Here is a 16,611-nt window from a genome sequence, read left to right as displayed (position 1 = left end):
TCAAAACTTCACAAGAAATGAAGACTCAAGTATCTTCTTAGATTATACAATACTATTTATTGACAAATAAGCTCCCAAGCAAAGCAAATGCTACCATTAGCAAATCCAAAACTGTGTTTTGAATCATCTGACCTAACACATCACATGCACTCTTAAAAGTGAATGTGAAATAGTATAAGCATACAGAGGAAGAAGGAAAAGAAGGAAATAGTGTTTGTGTATGTCGTTTAAGACTAACCAGTATAAAACCATATATAAGACTATATTTAAGACTAAAAAGTATAAAACCAGATTAAACCTCTTTCTGAAGCCAGCAAATTCACACAAAATCATATTGACACAGAAATTTCTGGTGATCTCACCCAGAAGGAGAGATACTGGGTTAGCCTTGCAGGCAGACTCCAGCTCCAGAAACACTTAAGAATATGTGTTTAACTATAGACACTGAAAACAGCTGTAGGTAAACTAATGAGACCACTCACAGGGTGTACAATTACACGCAACGTTTCTAGACCTTAAAGTATCACAGCAGTCTTAGTCTTGCACAATAGAGCTTAGAACTTCCTTCTTTTGAAGCATCTTCCCTATGTTTTGAATTTTAAGTAGCAGACCCCAGATAAAGCCTGAATTCAAAGAAAAATCAGCAATTACTACAGAATCCACAGAAAATATATGCAAATTTTTGAAACTATTTCAGGTATCATAGCATTGCCAGGATTGATGATGGTTGTACAATACCATACTTCATTTCAAGCCCAGCAGATTCAAATTAAATGTTTAGGGTTTTTGTTTTTTTTTCTTCAACAAATACATTAAAAATATTTTTATATTTATAGAACAATATTTTCATCAAGCCCCTTAAACCTATCACTCCAACATGGCAATATTGATCTTTGTGCATCAGTGCTGCTTCTACGGCTCTCTTCTGTACGTGTAGATATGTGTGTGCCCAAGAGCGTATGTGCACACACACTTGTACACATATGGGACCAAGTGTTACTTACTTGGTCTTGTGTATAAAAATGCTGGGTGTGATTATTTTTTTTTTAACATGCATATTTAGAAAACTGTAAGAGGGAAAGAGCCTTCAATTGCACTGAAGGGAGTGTTAAATGGAGGGGAAACTTGAGGGCGAGAAGTCAGACACGAAGGAGAAGCCGCTCAATAAGACGAATGCAAGCAAAATATTGACAAAGTGAGGAAGTCTGATGCATTTGAACTCTGAATGTTCCATGTGGATGCACTTAACCCTTTCTGATCTGGTTGCATTCTCTTGTATATATATAAAAAAATCTTATGAAGTGTAGCTTTAACTCTCTCTGTGCTATGGAAACACCCTACATTTGGCCTTGGCCTACTTGGGCATATACATTTTGCGTCTCTGAGAGGTGGGTTAAGCTATAAAGCAGACTATTCCCGAGCAGGATGGAAACGCAGGAGCACCGGGAAGAGCCCGAGCGCCGCCGGGAACGGGCACGGGCGAGCGAGACCACTAGAGGGAGCCGGCATTGTGCCGCGGCTCTGGGAAAAAGCACTGCCCGCACAGAATACTCAAAATAAATGGCAAGCTGCTCAGAAAGCCAAAGGGACACGCTTTAAGAACAGTTTTCCCCAATATCTTCAGCCACGTGATGCAAAGGAGAGCCTGTGACACTCTGTGTTGTGTGTACACATCAGTATGTACTATTCTGTGCCCACAGTACCAATGGAATATTAAGTAATTATCCCTAAAATTCAGCCATATTAATTTCATTCTCAAAAGAGCAAAGACAGCCCTAGCTGCACCTTTTTCAGTGCCTCCTATTGTGACCTCTCACCCCAGTGAGACATGTTACATGCTCCCCCCTTGCCCTCAACTACACCTCCCCCTCCACCTTCCCCTGCTTTGGTGATAGCTTTCTATGTGAAACACTAAATTCCAAAGTGGAATTGCAGACGCAACACAATAGTGTCATGCCTACAACTCACAGTATATCTAATCATAAAACCTGGACTGTGCACACACAACTACAGCCGTGTGATGATAGCATGAACTAGAACATACCCCAACAAAATTTAACCCCACTTCTCTTTTGCACCAAAACACAGAGAACCAAACAAAACCTGGTATTTCCCTCACACCCATAATCAGTCAGAGATCAAGTGGCAAGCAGGGAAGAAGTAAAGGATCACACAGATCTTTATAAACATCCTTTTGGCACCACATACGTGCTAAGAAAGCTAAATCCCAAGGGAAGATACAATTCAAAAGCACAGAGAGATAGTGACTGCACTGGCATCTCCTGTGAAAATGTATTTCTTTATGGTCTTCTTGGAATAGAAGATGTAAAACACATCAGTACTCTTCTGGCAAGCTCTAAACTGCTTGGATATGAAAAAATGAAGAGCTGCTGAACTGCAACAACTATCCATGGCAAACTCTGAAATTATGAAAGGAAAATTTAAAAATGGGGAAATAGGTGTACCTGGATGAAATACTAAACAGTTAACAAGAATAACGGTCCCCAAATGAGTTCCTAGCCATTATCTTTTCCATAATTATTGCAAGTAGCTTCAGTAATTGCGCATACAAATGACCCATTAGAAACTTAACAGGTCATTTCCAAAGGTGATTATGAGCCCTGACTTACAAAGCTACTTGGGTTTTCTGAGAACTCTGTTCAGTGCCAACAATCTGCACGAAATTAAGATAAAATGTGCTTCCAAAACATCAAGAGGAAATAAACTTTCAGAAACTAAAAGAAGGTATGAGGTGTGAAAACTAATGAATCAAATGCTGTCATCTTCATAAATGAAATGTTAAACATTTGCTTTTGTCAGTGCTCTGGTGTCAAGAGAATGGAAAGGAGGCAGGAATCATACATTAGAGCCCTTACAATGTCCCATACTACAATAAATAATGATGAGTGTAACAGTGAAAAGTCTAATGCTAGGCAGGAGAGATAAAAATCATAGTAGGATATCAGAGTGGACATCTGCTGTAGAACACAGTATGGAGAGCAGAAATGTGTTGGTAGATAAAGATGAACCCAAATTAATTCCTTAAAACAACAACAGGATGCTCTTCACCTCACTGATCCCTCTTGGCCCTGTTTCTTAATGGGTAGCTGTGCTATTGCAACAAATGAACAAGCAATAGGTCTGGTTTAGAAAATATTAGAAAACTATTCAGAAACACCATTTAAGGAGAGTAATAAAGACCAGGAGTACAGACGTACAGCTTCCTCAGTTGCTGAGGTTGTTAAAGAAACAGCAGGAGACACAAAAACAGATCCTGGCACTCCCACTGTGAATGGCTAGGGCAGGTTGTAAAGAAATTAACTGAGCAAAACCAGAATAGATTCACTTAAATGTGCAGGAGAAAAAAGATAAGAAGAAGTCTCCCAAGCTATATTAACCATAAGAAAAAAAAAAAGACACAATCAGTTTTCATTCATATCAAATAAATAAGAAAACAAAACTATAAAATACTATGATCTCAACAGAAACTGAACAAAGATATTGACAACTAACAAATATTGACCTAGATTATGTTGAAATCTGTCTCAACAAGTGAGGAAGAAATGGGCAAGGAGTGTACTTGGACAAAAAAACTTGGACCAAAAAAAACACCCTGATTCTGAAGTAATGTATGTTATTTTTTTACAGGAATTATTGCAATAGAAAATGGGACTCTGATACTGCCTATTCTCTCAATTTCTCTCCTAATACAAAAAGAGAGAGGAGGTAAAAAAAACACACTGAGATACTATTACATTGCTCAGCCAGGCTGGTCTCTCAGGAGTCTCTCGACAGACACTTCCTTTTCTCCAGAAATCCCAAACCCTTGCAAGAATGGGTACAAGAATCTGTATGGCCTCATTGCTTCTGCATGGAATCAGCAAGCTTCTGGCTATTGCTTATCACTAATATTTGAAACAATCTGTCTTTGTCTTTCCTTTTTTTAAACCATCTCAAATGTAGGCTTTAAACACATGCTCTACATCATGTTATGTCATACTGGAACAAACAGCTCCTCGAAAGGCTGAATTTCTATTTGTGATTATTTATCTAAAAGCTGTGTTTTCTTTTAAACTGTATATATTTTGTTGGACTGCATCTACTGACAGCTAAATTCCCAAGCCTTCAACCTGCCATCTCAAAGAAGCAGATTCAAAAGAGTCCAAGTAGAGTTTACTGTCAGTCTGTAATGAGAGTAAAATTATAAATCTCTGTACCAAAAGCCAGCTGCTTCATTCTTAACTCTGATCCCCCCTTTTCTTTTGCATTCTAGCTAGCATACAGCTGCAATAAATGTGGCTCTTCTCACAAGCCATGCAGATGTTAACAGTTCTGTAGGACATCAAGAAACATTTCAAGAATCTTGTAAGTGCTGACTAAACTTGCTTGAATAACCCACACTATCTCCTCCACATTCCTATTCAGTAACATTAGTCTTCCTGAATATATTAAGGGAAAAAAAAATTACCATTTCAGCTAAGGCTTTAATGTCTAGGTCTAAATGCACTATCAGTAAACAAGGAATGTTCTTAACCCATCAGACAACAGATATTCAGATAGTAAAGCAAAGGGAGTCAATTTATTCTTTGCCACGATGAGTAATGCATTTTTTTGTTCCTTATCTATGCAGGAGTAGTAAAATGAATGCCTGAAAATATATATTTATAAAAGTCATGGCTGTATGTATTTGAAAGAATAGATCAGAACTAAAGCAAGAGCTTTCCTTTTCTAGTAGTCAAATGGATTAATACTAAATTAGACCGAAGGAGTTCAAAGTGCTACCTAGTACATTTTTATTAAAGTTATATTAGCATGACAGTCATATGCATTAAAGATTAAGCTAAAGCCTCAAACCACAGTCAGAAGCAGCAAGAGTCCAGCTGTGCAGGTAGAGGACTAGATACAAAATGCATTAATCAAGTGGGTTTATACTAGAGATGCCATTTTAATATTCTTTCCCTCTTCAAGTAGTGTGCTGGGGTAGAGCTAATTTTCTTCTTAGCAGCTAATGTAGGGCTGTGTTTTGGATTTGTGCTGGAAACAGTGTTGGTAACACAGGAATGTTTTAGCTATAGCTGAGTGGGGCTTACACAGAGTCAGGGCTCTCCTGTTTCTCACCCCTCCCAGCAGCACACAGGCTAGGGGTGCACAAGGATTTGGGAGGGGGACACACCTGGGACAGCTGACCCCAACTGACCCAAGAGACATCCCACACCATGTGATGTCATGCTTAGCAATAAAACAGGGAGGAAGTTTGGCTGGCAGGCTGCTGCCTGGGGACTGGCTGGGTATCAGTCAGTTGATGGTGAGCAATTTTATCAGTTGACCTTTTTGGGTTCTTTATTTGCTATTTTACCTTTTATTATATGTATCACTATTATTGTTGCTATTGTTATTATTATTACTATTATTATTGCTATTTTAATTCAATTATTAAACAGTTCTTATCTCAACCCATGACTATTCTCACTTTTACCCTTTCAATTCCTTTCCCCTTGTCCTGCTGGTGGGGAGTAAGCAAGCAGCTCTATGGGACTTGGTTGTTAGTTGAGGTTAAACTACAACAAGCAACAAGTTTAGTCTCCTATTCAGGGTAGGACTTTCAAAACAGGTGAAGCAGTTTAGAAACTCAGTCATCAACAAAGCCAGTAAGACTCCCACTCCATGTATTACTCCAGACACTTGAGAATCCCACATCAAATACCCTACCTTGTGTATAAACTTCACACCTTGAAAACCACTGGAAGGAGGGCTGCAGAGTGATTCACAGCACTGAGCCATAAAGAGATCACAATCTTTGACAAGTTTGGAAACAAAATGTGCAGTCAAGTGTCTATGGTGGAGTTCTGAGATTGCCTCCAGTCAAGTGTCAATCTCAACAGAGTTTCAAAGAGAACAGAGTAGGGAGAAATAAAATGAACATATCAGTACATTTCCTGCAAGGAATCGATAAAAAGACCTCACTCCTACAAAGGCTTACATACCTGCTCAACTTCAGATACTTATCCTATTATGTAGTACACTTGAAGTGAAAATCAACTCTTTGAAGACATGGGGCACAAATAATTTACCATGAAATGTGGAATTCAGGTATTGTTTGTTCTTTGGTTTAGTAATACAGGAAAACTGCATATAAAGCAGAATTGCAATGTGCTATTTTCTAAATGCTTCATGACACTGCTTTTAGAGTAATTTCATCAAAATGTCATAAAAAGACATTTAAGCATTTTGAGATAAGCAAAAAGACAATAGACTGCAACCTTAAAAAGAAGTCAATGTAATATTAACAGAAGCTCTGTAATTAGCTAGTCCGAAAACCTCAACGAGTCTTCAGGCTTATAAATTTGTCTTCAGGCAAATAAATTGGAAGGAGAGAGCAGGAAGAAAAGAACTTAAAAAATGGGAAAAATAAATAAAGAGGAAAGAAAAGCCACATGAGCCAGAATTCCTCACTGCTGTTATTTCTCCACAAGCGGAAATGCTCCATTCAGTCATGGCTTAGGAGGCATAAACATCATTGAAATTCAAAAGCAGCTCTGAGAAAGAGGACGACTCAATTTGTATGCAAGTGGTGTTTTCTCGCCCTGAATACATTATGAACTTGCAGCATGCTAATATGCCATGCTATCATAAGCACCAGATGGAACAGTAGGCAGTGTATGTCCCATCAAACCTCAGGAAGATGTATTAATGTTCCTGCTCTTTTTTTTTTCCTTCCTCTCCCCTCCCCCTTCCCTACTACAACCCTCAGCTGTGTCCCCAGACTGGCACATTTCGTAGCATCAGTCACCTGCTCCCAAAGCACAGTTCTCCAGGGTTGCCTCATCTTCACCAGGTGGTGCCAAGCATCTTTTCAATCTTTTTTATCGCAGAAGGTAAAGGCCACGAGATGTGTCAGGCTGTGCTTACTGAAGGGTACCGAGTACAAAAGATAACATCATGAGATAAATGATAGATGAGAAAGACTTTGGGTTTAAAGCTAGCACAATAGTTTTAAATTATGTATAAACAGCACAGCACAAATTTTCCCCTCACTACTATTGGGGAATGAAGAATTGGGGAACAGCAAAGGGAAAGGTTTTCCAAGTAATCAAATAAAACAGAGGAAACTGGATTAAAAACCTTTGAACTGAATTCCTTTTTTCACCACACTGGAAACCTTTTCACAGAAGATGTACACAGCTCAACAGCCATTTATAGGGTAGGGGCAGGCTTTAATTTTAAATCAGAGTAAGAAGATGGCACACAGGCATATCAGCTTATAGGATTTTGATTTTTTTTAAATATATATTATTCTAATTATATTTCTTGGCTTTTGTGACTAACAAATTGCTTAAAGCTGTATGTATTATTCTAAAGACATGGAGAATTTTAATACTGCTTCACATCACTTATTATTCCTTCTCAAGCAGGTTTTATATTACTAAAGAGAAATGTGATCTAGTATTTTGTATGAAAGTATGTGCGTAGGCATACAAAATGAAAGCACATATTTTCTGGTATCACCTGAACTTCTCTTATCTATTCATAGAAATAAACTTCCTATTGAAATATATGGTTTGCAAGAAAATTTTTTTCATTTTCTTTTCCTGTTACTGTGCTCTTTAGAATACAAAATAAGATCCTCAAGACTGAAAATTAAGAACCTGTGAATTCAAAGCACAAGTAAGAAAGACCAGAGATGGCTGAAGAAAAGCAAATCAGCTTTAAGCATTTGAAATTTGAATGTTCAACTATTTTTAAACAGTTTTGTTTTTTCAGAGAGAAATCACATCAGTAAACATTTTGCCATTTTCTGCTATTTTATAAACCACCTGCTGATTTGCAACAGCTCCCACTATACATGTAAATTTATTATTTTCATAACAACATTAGCCTTCTCATAAATATAGCCTAATTCTCAAGATGCTGAGTATTCACAACTCACACAAACTTTTCTGGGGATTAACATTGCTCAAAACCTTGTAAGAGTTACATCCAGAAGTTATCTGTTGCATATATTAGAAGTATTTTTCCAACTATTAAAGGTCTGGTTGACAAGGATTTCCAACCACATATCCAATCCTAGCTAAAACATAAAAAATAATTACCTTTTTCATTCAAACAAAGCATGTTATGACTGTTATTCAGAAATAACAGGTATTATTCGAGCATCTATTAAATCTAGAAAGGCTTTAATGTGAAGCTATCTTAAGGATTGGATCAGAAATCAGATACATTTTTTTCTTCTTTTTTTTCCTACTGAATATTGGGGGACTTGGTTTTTTTTTTTTTTAATATATAGCCTTTAAGGGTAATTTGCTATACTGTGATTTGCAATGTGCAAATAAGTCTATTTAAGTCCATTATCCCGTGTTATAAAGTAATTTCTGACACCTTAAGAGCACTCAATTTAATTACAATACACTGAAACAGTAGAGCTGACTCCCAGAGGAACCAGTTTGGATCAGAAGATGATGATGTATGCTAGCTGCTGATCAGCTTTCAGCATCAGATCCACCATCAGCTGTTTTCAAGAACAACATCAGAACATCTGCATCATCATAGTATTTTGTGTTGAAAAGCCCTCCAAAACCTAGCAATTGCATGCAACAATGTGCACATACCCACACCTGTAAGCAGACACATTTAAAACCCAGCAGCTTTACTGTAATGACTAAAGGAGACCAAACAAACAAACAAAAAGAGAACACAACAAAAAAAAAACCCAACCAAAACAAAACAAACAATCCCCCACACCAAAAAAACCCAAACAAAAACCCCCAAAACAAATTAAAAAACACAAAGAAACCTTTTTGATTCTGATTCAGTAAGCATCAATTTCTGCACCAGAATCCCCATTGGGTAATTCATCAAGGCACCTATTCTGTATCCAGTGTGGCAAGACAGCAAAAACACAGCCTCCAAAAAGAAAAACACTTGTGACAAAGCTATTAAGCATTGTTGGTGATTAAGCAGTGGACACTCATTATTTCAAGACTGTCTTGAACCAATGCCCCAGACAAAACCACGCCATCATATCTGCTGCTGTCAGGATGAAATCAAGGCATGATGGTTTTCTGTATTCCTTCACAGAACTGCAAGTTACTCAGTAGCATCCACAAAGCTCTTCCTGAGAGAATATAGAAGTTAACTAAGGAAAGAGTATATAATTTCTCTTGTGGCTCTACAGAGAGATGCAGGTCGATACCTTAAATTTAGGTAGTATTTTTACCTTTGGAGCTTTTACAGACTCAAAAGCAGTTTGAAGCAAAACCTTTAAGACAGCATAAATGAAAGGATTCTGTTTCTGCTGGTATCTGAAGATTAAATACCATTACTTGTCTTGCTCAAAATGAAAGGAATTGGAAATTACTACTCTACCGATTGACATGTCACAGGAAGAAAACTAGCTGCTGAGCTGGCAAGCAACCACGCAAATCAAACCCAAAATGTGGTTCTGTCTATGAAGAGGAGTCTGAAGAGGGCAAAGAAAGGCTGTAACACTGGCTTTCCAGCCAGAAACCTTGCTATACATGCTCTGTAGACTCTGCTTTCATACCAATCTCTCAATCAGTGCTTCAGGCAGATTCATCTCTTGTGCAGCAGATTCACTTAATAGATGTAGAAAACCCAAATACATGTTTGCTTTTACAACCAGAGAATAACGTAAAGAGAGATGCAAGTAAATTAACAAAACAAGATAAGCATTCTTCAAAATACTTGAAAAATTCAACATGAGAAACATATATAGTATTTTCTAAGAAGCCACTATCTCAATTCTCCATTTTCAAGGGGATAATGGAGTGTTCACATTGGCTAATAGGAATTCAGAAAAGAAAGATATACACTCCTTACTGCACAGATCTCCTTTAAAAATTGCAAAGGACTTTGCTTTTATTTCTGAAGATACAATGCAGTCAAATGCTGAGCTCAGTGTAAAAAAATCAACTATTGATTTTAATGAAGTAATTTACATTACTTCTAAGATCGAATATGGATGAGATTGACAGAAGCTCTTTCTCTATTAAGACCCTAAAGTTAGGAGATCCTACAGTGCCATGGGAGGATGAACCCAACCAATATGGACCCCTTGAATTCCAGAAACTTAGTTGTCTTCCTCCTGTCAGTGGAAAAATGAAAACTAAAAACACCAGTCCCAAGAGGCAGTAAACTCTGTTGCAAACCAGTTTCCAAGAAGAAAACTGATGACATTTGAAGCTATTAAATGACAGTGCCATCTGACCTTGATGGATATCTAATTACAACCATTCTATTACAAACTTAACCACAATTGCTTTAATGAGCATCTTTCCACTTTCTTTACTGTGTTACAAGGTCCCTGTGTTTCACTCAGGATTTCCCTTCCAAAACTGACAGAAATCCCAATACTTTCTAAAATAGAATGAGATTGTTGCATATCCCTGGTTTTAAAAAACCATTTTTGTACACTGCAGTGTTAATAGTCTAAAATGCCCAAAAGAGTGTATCTAGTATGGTTCCAGGCCAAAAAAAAAAGTAGGAACAGTAACACTGTCACAGAAAATGACCTCTTCTAAATTCCAGTGAGACAAACTTTCTCCTAAAGAGAATACAAATAAGTGTGTGCAAATCTAGCAGATATAATTACGCAATCAACAATTATGTGGTGAAATGGACTGGAAAAATAAAATTAAAACAATAAATGTTAATTTGTATTTGCTAACCATAGAAGATGTGGCTGGTGCTCTGCAAGGCGCAAAATTTCTTAAAAAGAAGAAGCTCTTAAAAAATTCAAGGAATGATATGAGAAAGTCACATATAGGAAAGTCTATGTAGATGGCATTCATTTGGATTATAAAATAGCTACAATGAAAATTCAAGGCTTATTTCTTATTGCTCTGGCTTAAAAGGGCCACTAGAATATATTTGGAATGCACAGTTTGGAAACAAGAATCAATTTATGGCTGCATTTTCCTATGATGCGAGTTGCACACATTTTCCAAACTGCAATCTTGTGGCAGGAAGAGTATTTGAGTCATGTGTGCTTGCATGACTCACAAAATACATATAAAGGAGAGATCTGAAAGAAGGAAGGGGAAGGCCCTGTATCCCTAACTGGGAGATTACTCCTTTAGCAGGATGTGGTTTCAAACAGGAGGACAGTAAGACACTGAACCTAGCATCACTAGAAGAAACAGAAGGGGGAACTACAAGAATCTGCACTGGACATATACAAGAAAGCTCCCAAGGCTTGGAGAAGAGGATTATAAGCATATACAGAAAATTCCAGTAATGCATTAGAACTGACAGAGTACCAAGTAAAATTTTAGATATGCTTTCCAAATGACTTATTTAAGACAGAATAGTGCCTTAAACCCCAGAAAAGATGTACTGATAACCTAGAAAGGTCAATGGACTTTGAAAGGTAAAAGATGTTCCTGCTTCTTGTATCATTTCAAACTTCACTGCAGTTAATTAAGCGTATGCGAATGCCACTTACTCAAATCTCAGTGCAATAGAGCAACCCCCATTTTTTAAAAAAGAATGGATATCAGCCTGACCCTACAGCAGATCTGCCCAAATTTGCAGTATGCTTGAAGGTTACCAAAATAAATTTTTCTTCCTTAATCCTCAGCTTCTCCTCCAGGAGGTGATCAATACCAATCCCTTTCACTCTTCTATTTCCACATTTCTTTTGGTCTTTGTCAGCTCAGTATTGTCAACACACAAAAATTACAGCAGAGCTTGTTACACTCTGCTTCTAAAGGGATGTCCATAAGGAATGAGAACCATATGAGCACTACTTTTAATAACTGTGTCCTCTGCTGATAGTATTTCCTCTTGAACTTCAGAAAGATTTTCTGTCACCTTTGACTTACACTTTGTGCCTGTTTAAAAGTACAGTTGTGTTTCAGGCATAACTCCAGAGTATTTATCCACACTAATACCTAAATATCTGGCTGGAAATTTTTAATAAATTCAGATGCAGGGGTCCTACCAGGTAATTTTTCCTCATGAAAATTTCACAAGATTACCAAATCAAAAGAGCAAGAAGAAGCAGAAATAAATTTACAATCATTACGCAACATCATGAAAAAGCTCAAGTAAGGCTCTAGCTTCATGCCATAAGAATTTGAGAAGGAGACTTTTAAAATTTGGATGTGTTCAGCATCTCTTCTTTAAACCAGCTGCAAGAACATTACTAACAGGTGGCATGCTGCAGCACATGGACAAAACTAAGAGGTCTGTGAACCTTCAGTTGAAGTGTCTCCTCTCAAATCCCAAGGTCTCCAGCAACTTGTTGTCTCAAGCTGTTCTGCAGTTAAAGCTCACAATGAGGCTCTTTCTCCACACTCTGCCTACAACTTGCAGTAAAGAAGAAATCAAAACTAGTAGTGAAGAAATAAAAATAAAACAATTAAAAAACTAGCTCAGACAAATGAATTCAACTCTGGTATATGGAAGCACAGGTCCATGAGCTGCCAGAGGAAGGAGGTGCTGCCCTTTCTACCAGCATTGAGCTTGATAATTCTGCTCTTCTACTAGCACACAAAGTCCATTCACAAAGCTACGGATCAAACAATAGTTTCAGAGCATATTCAATGAATCCCTTTAGGTGTTTGAAGCCAAACACTGCTGAAATTTCCCCTGAAACACAACACAGAAGCCAGTACCAGGGGCTGCTCTGCTCTCCTCTACAGAGCATGTGTCTGAAGCACCTCAGACTGGGTGTCCAGAACAGTTAACAAATCCAGCAGAACAAAGAATCATTATGCAAGCTGAAGTGACCTTAGGAGATTGAGACAGTGTATGCCCTTTTGTCTTAAAGCATGTGAAGTCTAGATAAAGTTGCCATGAGTTTGTCCAATACAGGATCTTCAATAAGGAAAATATCACTACCTCTCTGAAAAAAACAGTTTTAATGTCAGACCATCATTATGGTGAAGTTTTTTCCTGGTACCTACTTGGGTTTTATCACAGTCTATTACTTGTGCCTTTTACCTCTCATCTTTACTATGCACCTTGAGAAAAATTTGGTTTCATCCATTTTCTCTACAGCCTCCCATTAGGCAGTTGTAGGGTCATGACAAAAAGATTATATAAATTTAATTATATTTAATTAGCAACTGCCTACAGCTCACAAACAGGAGAATTCCTGCCTTTCAAGGGCCTCAATAACTTGGAGACATGGAATCCACAGCATTACTCTCCCCTCCAGAAAAGCTCTCCATATCCTCATCTTCAGAAGACTGGCAAGTAGAAATGGGTTTGAAATTTTTTTGCAAGATTTTGGAGTGGAAGTCTCACTCTGGAAGTGAAACACACAAGTTCAAATCCTCCTTCTGCTTGCTCGCGCTCAGGTCTGGAACATATTCCTTTAGCAGTGGGGAAAGCTACTGCCCATTAGCAGTTTATGGGACTAATCTCCAACACTCTTGTCCTACCCTAGAATAAGAAACATATTAAGAGGGAACATGGATCAAGATCAACAGCAGCAAGGGGAAAGCAGCTCCTGCACTGGTCCTGCTCTTCATCTGGTGACTCTCATGTACATGAGGCAGAAAGAACAAATGTACATCACAAAAATGCAACTCAGTGCAGAGACGGCTGAGCTGCTGGAGAGCTGAGGCAGTGAATATCGACAGAATGGTACAATGTGGCAAGGACTTTACCAGCTTCACAGAGGAACTGCGTGAACATGGAGTTAGCATAGCAGGATATTGAAAGAAATAAGCCTTGCCAAGTGGGCCAATATGGCTAGACTGTCTGTGTGTAAGTGAAAATCCAAGCACTGCTGTGCCCTGTGTTTTTTCCCAATTTAATCTCTACTTGCCTTAGCATGCTGGCTCTATGCTCCATTTTACACCACACACATTTCTGGGAACAAAAAGTAAGCCTACACTTGTAAAGAGACCAACATTTCTAAATATGCACTGGGCTTCCTCTGAGATTACCTACCAGATCCAACTGTGTGAACAACTCAAGACACAGAAATGCTTCAACTCCAAAAAGATATTGGTGTGATCTCAGCATTGAGCTGCTTAACCCTATCAATACTGAGGGAGACCTTGTCATGCACAGATGCAGCTTGACATGATCAAGAAACTTGAAAGCTGCAACAGTCATGCACCCAGGGACGAGGCGAGCTAGAGGCACAGCACTTTGGATTTGGAAGGCAGCTACTCCTTCAAGCGCACAAGTAGTTTTGTGACCTGGAATCAAAATACCAAGCTTCAGCTGATTTTTTGTAGTGTTACCCTTGATGTACACACTTGAAAGAAACATGGATGAAGCAAACAAACCAGAAAACTGGTAGAGGCATGTGTGTATGTCCTGAAAAGGACTGAGTACATGTCCTCTACTCTTAAATTTATCAATTTCTCTATATGAACTTTAAACTGGTGTATCACATAATTTCATTTTATGCAAAATTCAAGTCGTCTTTTCAAACCATATATACACAGATCACATTGACTTGCTAGCTATGATGATCATGCCTTATATATGTAAGTGTTGTGTCCAAAATCTTCAAATCAAGATGTGATTGGTGCTAAACACCAAGGGAGTAGCTGTCCTGACAAACTAACTCAGCTGTCCTTCTCTAGCTCCTTCTCTAGCTAAGGGCCTGAGCTATAAAGCTTTCAATCTTCTCAGGAAAAGAGTGTTTGGGACCCTGATGAAACATATATATATATATATATATATATATATATATATATGTATGTATGTATGTATATATTCATATTCATTCCTGCAGCATGATCTGCATTCCATGATGTGTTAATTACTTGCCATGCATGTGTAGCATGATGCAGTTCACAGCCCCATTGGTTGAAAATAAGAGCAACAAATGTTATGCAGACTTTGGAATTTATTACTACCATAAAAGACGAAGAAACTTTAATACTGTGAAAAGCAAGTCATTCACATGTCACCTCCCAACCTTACCATACGTATCTGAAGAACCCAGTGAACCACGGCCCTCTTAGGGAAAGAGCTTTTCACTCGTAGCTGAATCCTGAAGATTCAAATCATTATGTAGGATGATTGGAATAATGATGCAAAGTCAGACTTAAGTATTTCCAGACACATTTTCCCTATTTGGCAGGAAACTTGTTTTGTAATACACTGAGTCCTAATACAACAGCACAGCAACTGCAACTTAGAACAGAACAAGTCAGTTAATGGACTGTTAGGCCACTTTTGCTGTGTAACACCATTAAGAGCATCTATTTAAAAAACAGGTGGATAATCCAAATGTTCAGTTACTAGGACACTAACAGTTATGTCCATGGCAATTTTGTTTCTGTTCTTTAAACAAATCATCACTTGCAAGCACTAATGTTAAAACCAGAAAGCCACTCTAGTACACAGTGGCTATAAATGCCAAATCAATTTTCAGCAGATAATAAAGTCCATGTTTTACAATCAGCAATACACTGTTTTACTACCCAAAATGTAAGCTAATAATATATAGCTCTGCTAAATGGAAAATGCAGATATGCTGTTAAGAAATGGGCTGGCTGTGAGATGATGGATCATTTCTGCCGGGACCTTCTTAAAGCTATGTGCAAATGTTTTCAAAATATCACATGATGTGGCCATGTGTTAAAAATTACAGCCAGTTAAGTTCTCTGCTAAGAAAAATATGTGGGCAATTTATGAAATGCACTCCAGGATGGAGATATCTTAAGTAAAACCAGATTTTGAAAACAAACCCATTTTTTTGAAACATGAACTTAAAAAAAAATAGTTGCAGCCACATCTGGAGAGCAGAAGTAAAGAAAGGGTGGTCTGACCTAATACCAGGCCATCTTCTGAAAGAGCAGCATTATTTCTGGGCTACAATGACTGTGATCACTGATTGTCCTTTTAAGGAAACCATGCTGAATACTGCCATGGGCAATAATAAAGCATTTTGTAGGCCAACATCTGTTCTTTGAAAGTACTATAAAATGACTGATAGATTTGTAATGTTTCATAAATAAAGTCCGGAATAAACAATACAAAAAAAAAAGCAAAAAAAAAAGAAAAAAGAAACCAACCACCACATTCACAGTAATCAGAGAAACTGGTGTACGGTATTAGATTTGAACACTGTTCCCCCAGGAACAATTACTTAGAGATAAACGCTTCCTAGAGTTCGCTACACAGAATGACAAAATGGTTAACTTGGTTACGGCAAGCTGCATGTTAACGGGATTATCTTTCTAGAGACTTTTCTCAGAGTTGCAGCAGTGCCTTCACAGTCGTCTGAATGGCTTTTACAGCGCTTCATGAGGCAGCCCCACTGCTGTTGCTTGCCCCAACAGGAGAGCGAAGAGGTGAGTGCCCAGTCGCAATTATAACTGTACGAGCCATTTGTCTTTGAAGGACAAATTTAGTTTGTGTAATTGTTATCGCCACACATAAACCAGAACCCGTCTTTATTACTTCCTGTTCTTTCCCCAAAAGAAGGACTTCAGATGTCAGAATCTCTAAAGGGATGGTTCTTAAATCAAGACTTCACACATACACAAAAGGCACTGACATAATATCAGATTACATAAAAATACACATCCTTTTAATCTCCTGTACATAATGTGCTTACTTTTAAAATACAAAATCTGCCCCAGATGGCTAATAATGCCCATTTGAAAAAACACAACA

General features: G+C 37.9%; 1 protein-coding gene across 6 annotated transcripts in view; it reads right to left on the bottom strand.

Annotated features, from left to right (window-relative positions):
- The window catches only part of RUNX1T1 (RUNX1 partner transcriptional co-repressor 1), a 114,726-nt gene that overhangs the window by 60,772 nt on the left and 37,343 nt on the right, over positions 1 to 16,611 (bottom strand). The gene's annotated exons all lie outside the window — the stretch shown is intronic.

The sequence above is a fragment of the Lonchura striata genome, chromosome 1, assembly GCF_046129695.1.
Source record: "Lonchura striata isolate bLonStr1 chromosome 1, bLonStr1.mat, whole genome shotgun sequence".
In the NCBI taxonomy this organism is placed as follows: Eukaryota; Metazoa; Chordata; class Aves; order Passeriformes; family Estrildidae; genus Lonchura; species Lonchura striata.
The sequence above is the reverse complement of the archived record's forward strand: the minus strand, read 5'-3'. Positions and strand labels throughout refer to the sequence as shown.